This window comes from Microtus oregoni, unplaced genomic scaffold (assembly GCF_018167655.1).
Source record: "Microtus oregoni isolate MIOR12 unplaced genomic scaffold, Mior012 000052F_ref0000163, whole genome shotgun sequence".
Lineage (NCBI taxonomy): Eukaryota > Metazoa > Chordata > Mammalia > Rodentia > Cricetidae > Microtus > Microtus oregoni.
Genome location: NW_024543828.1, coordinates 9,804,536 through 9,809,284, shown reverse-complemented (window position 1 = coordinate 9,809,284; position 4,749 = coordinate 9,804,536). Strand labels below are relative to the sequence as shown.

The window sequence follows — 4,749 nt, the reverse complement described above, 5'->3', positions numbered from 1 at the left end:
AAATTCCGTATATATGTGCATTATAAAATTACTGTGGTAAAGTTGACCATAACCAAGACATTGTTTGTTTGGTTGTTTGGTTGTTTGGTTGGTTTTTGTTTTTTCAAGACAGCATTTTACTATGTAGCAGTCCTGACTGTCCTGGAACTCGCTCTGTAGACAAGGTTGGCCTGGAACTCACCAATATCCACCCGCCTCTGCCTCCTGAGTGCTGGGATTAAAGATGTGCAACACCACTGTTTGGCTAAGACATTGCTTATAAAGTTGTTTGTTTAATGCTTTATGTCCAAGGCATAATCTTTCTTAAAATGATGATCTACTTTTAGCAAAAATTAAAAAGTGCTTAATTTTAAAAAACAGATGCTTAATGTTTTATGTTTCCTGTAAATTTGTCAGGCTTTTAACAGACTCAGGGAGCTCACTTAAATTCCTCTTTAGGGGCTGGAGAGATGGCTCAGCGGTTGAGAGCTGCCTGTTCTTCCAAAGGTCCTGAGCCACAGGGTGGCTCACGACTGTCTGTAATGAGATCTGGTGCCCTCTTCTGGCCTGCAGGCATACATGCAGAGAGAATACTGTACACATAATAAATAAATAAATCTTTAAAAAAATTCCTCTTTAGGCTGATGTATTTTGATGGCCATGTTATAATTTTGATTAAATAGGGCCATCACATGTTAAGTATACTCATGATCAATAGATAAGTTCTTTTATGTTCATTGTTGTTATTATAAAAAAATGTTTCTAAAATATGTTACAAAGTATAAATTTAATTAGAGGATTTTCTATGATTAAAATTCAGTGCATTTATGTCAAACTAGGGAGGGCCAAATTCTTTGTGTATAACAAGGCATTATTTTTCCAATTTTTATTATTTAGCTTTATTTTTTTTGGGGGGGGGGACATGATTTCTCAGTATAGTCTTGGCTGTCCTGGAACTCACTCTGTAGACCAGCCTGGCCTCACACTCACGGAGATCTGACAGCCTCTGCCTCCTGAGTGCTGGGATCAAAGGCATGCACCACCACCTCCCATCTTATCTATTTATCATGTGTATAGGTGCACTCCATATACACACCATAGAATACATACGGAAGTCAGACAGTAACCTTCAGAAGTGGGTTTTCTCATTCCAGTGTAGGGCCCATAGATCAGATGACCAAGCTTGTGCAGCAAGTGCTTTTACCTATGAAACACTTCGCTGGCCCAGCGAGGCTTTCCTTTTTACAGTGTTGCTCCTGTGTGTACGCATGTACGTTTGCTTTGGCACATATAGGGAGATCAGAGGACAACCTGTGTGCAATGGTTCTCTCTTTCCCCACGTGGGTCTGGAGGCTCATCCTCGGGTCCTCAGGTTTGGTGGCAGACATCTTGCCCCATGGAATCATCTCAATCAGCTACGACAATTGCTATGTTTTCCTCTGATTTTGTCAGGTTTTGACTATTTGGGTCTTAACAAAGTTGGGGTTCATTTAACATCTGTTTTATTTTAAGCCTTGTAATGACCTCCATATGAACTGTTTTTCTTTTAACGTGGCCCTAGTACTTTCCCCCAGCTCCCCTACCCCATCCAGTAACTAGTACATTCCATACCCTATTTTCTGACAAGAGGATTCACTGTGGCAGGGGTGGAATGAGACTGACCCTCAAAGGAGGTGGCACCCCTCCGAGAAGATGGCTGTGCCTCCCACGTATGCTGATCTTGGCTAGTCTGCCAGGGATGTCTTCACCAAGGGCTATGGCTTTGGCTTAATAAAACTTAATTTGAAAACAAAGTCGGAGAATGGATTGGAATTTACCAGTTCAGGCTCCACCAACACAGAGACCACCAAAGTGAATGGCAGTCTGGAAACCAAGTATCGATGGACTGAGTACGGCCTGACGTTTACAGAAAAGTGGGACGCAGACAACACCCTGGGTACCGAGATCACAGTGGAAGACCAGCTTACACATGGGCTGAAGCTGACCTTTGACTCATCCTTCTCACCTAACACGGGGGGAAAAATGCTAAAATCAAGACAGGGTACAAGAGGGAGCATATCAACCTGGGCTGTGATGTGGATTTTGACATCGCTGGGCCCTCGATCCGGGGTGCCCTGGTACTTGGCTATGAGGGCTGGCTCGTTGGCTACCAAATGTATTTTGAGACCTCCAAGTCCTGAGTGACCCAGAGCAACTTTGCAGTTGGCTACAAGGCGGATGAATTCCAGCTTCATACTAATGTGAATGATGGGACGGAGTTTGGTGGCTCCATCTACCAGAAGGTGAACAAGAAGTTAGAGACTGCAGTCAACCTCGCCTGGACAGAGCGGGAACAGTAACACTGGCTTTGGGATAGCAGCCAAGTACCAGGTCGACCCTGACGCCTGCTTTTCGGTCAAAGTGAACAACTCTAGCCTAATTGGCTTAAGGGTACACTCAGACCCTCAGGCCAGGTGTCAAGCTGACGCTGTCAGCTCTGCTGGATGGCAAGAACGTCAATGCGGGTTGCCACAAGCTTGGTCTAGGACTAGAATTTCAAGCATAAATGAATATTGTACAATTGTTAATTTTAAACTATTTTGCAGTATAGCTACCTTCAGAATTTAGTGAACCTTTTAATGTTGTACGTTGGGGGATGCGAGAATCGATAAATACCACGCTAGATCTCCAGGTTAAGGGTGACTCGGCTTTCCGGTGTTTACCATTTCAGAGGTATAGCAGACACCCCATTCCTGAAAGGGTTCTTTTATAGCTGTAGATGGGGGCTGGAGAAGAGACCCTCTAGAGATGCCAGGCCACGAGCTCAGGATATGCGGGCCCTTTGTAAATCTGTATCGAGTCCATAGGTGAAATTGTGACTTCCTGAGCAACCTTGGTGTCTCGATCCTAACTGCTGAGAAGCATGTGCGCACACACCTGTGTGAGAGGGCCTTTCTTAGACAGATCTCCGTGGCTTCTTCCCGTCCTTGCCCAGTTACCTGTTTTACACCAAAAGCACTCTTCTGGTTAGCTATTTCCTTTGTGCCATTTTAGGGTAGAAGGAGTGGGCCAATGGAGCCGTCATTTAGGACTTCATTCTTCCTTGTGTTGTGGCATGTTTTTTTTGTTTCTCTTCTCTCTTCTTTTTTCTTTCCTCTCTCTCCCTCTCTCACCATTGCACTAGAGCATGAGACAGCTTTAATCTGGGCATGTGATTGTGGTCACCATGACAACACCAGGGATCTAAAGTGACCTGTTAAAGCCCCACCACTCTTTTTTAGCACTTTAATAGGTACATTAGAGAGTCTTCCATTTTGTTCCATTTTGTATGGAATTAGCTCCTCCCCTTCAAATGCTGTAATTAACATCACTTAAAATAAAACTTGAATAAAATATTGAAACCTAAAAAAAAAAAGGAGGTGGTACCTTCCAAAAGGTCACCCAGATGTAAGGAGATTCAAGCAGCATGTAGTGGTGCCTACTTGCTTCCCCCTGAAGAAGGAGGGCAATTGTCAGGACGAAAACAAGTTAAATGGGACATGGTGGGGGGTGGTTCTTGCCCATGGTCCAAGTATTTGGGAGATTAAAGCAAGAAGGTTTGTTTCAGTTCAGCCTGGAACTTAGGTAGCAAGACCTTGTCTCGAAACTAGCAACCCAAATGGAATTGCTATGGCAGCCCTGCTAAAGGGAACTGAAGTCCAGAGGTAATGGTGGTTCCGCATGGCTACCTGACACTAACCCATTATCTTCTAATATTGGATCTTCTGTAGAATGTGGATGATATTTGCTTCAGACACAGGCATATTTTTAAAATTTTTTTCCTTTTATTTATTTATTATGTATACAATATTCTGTGTGTATGTCTGCAGGTCAGAAGAGGGCACCAGATCTCATTACAGATGGTTGTGAGCTACCATGTGGTTGCCGGGAATTGAACTCAGGACCTTTGGAAAAGCAGGCAATGCTCTTAACCACTGAGCCATCTCTCCAGCCCCACAGGCATATTTTAAACATTTTCACAAAACCAGGGTAACTGTAACTATCTTGCACGACTGAGAACTATTCTGAAGAGAGATACATTCTGCTCCGTTCTTCTAAGGGACTCCTGAAAACAATGGTTTCCTAAAGAGCTAAAAACTTCCCTAAGAATCCCAGGCTGGGGCTGGGAGGGGAAGGTCAGGGAATCCACACAGCTCAGCAAGCTTGAATTCACAGCCCCGTAATTCTCTGACTTTGTTTTTATCTTTTCAATAAAATTGTAACAGCTCTCCTGGAGAAGGCTGGAGAAACCAGACAGTTTTCTTTGTGGACTGGCCCACACTATCAGTAAATCAATGTTCCTTTGTCAAGTTGCTTCCCAGTTTCCTTTAACACACAGTAGGTGTATGAAGCTATGTGCCCCAGTCATAAGATGACATTGTGTTTGTTCACAATTTAGTAAACATCTTTAGTGACTGCTTAAAATGATGACAGGGCCAGAGAAGTGGCTTGGCAGTTGCAGAGGACCTGGGTTTGGTTTCCAGCACCCACAGCACGTGGCTTACAGTAGCCTGTCTATAACTCCATCTCATAAGTAGTCCTTACATGTTTGGAACCAATTTTTTCACCACTGTGACCTATTTGCCAATTATTATAATAACCTGCTGATTTTACTTCTAGCCAAAAAGAGAACACCACTGTTCTCTTATCCGCGGGCTCAAGGGCCAGTCCTCTATCCAGGTACCTAGGAAATACAACTAGAGCCTGAGTTGCAGCTTGGACTGCAAAACAGGTGTTACCACTCACATTCTT

The 4,749-nt window shown here is 43.7% G+C and overlaps 1 pseudogene; it reads left to right on the top strand.

The window, feature by feature from the left end:
• Window positions 1–1,671: 1,671 nt before the first annotated feature.
• LOC121437540 lies at window positions 1,672–2,627 on the top strand (annotated as a pseudogene).
• The last annotated feature ends 2,122 nt before the right edge of the window (window positions 2,628–4,749 follow it).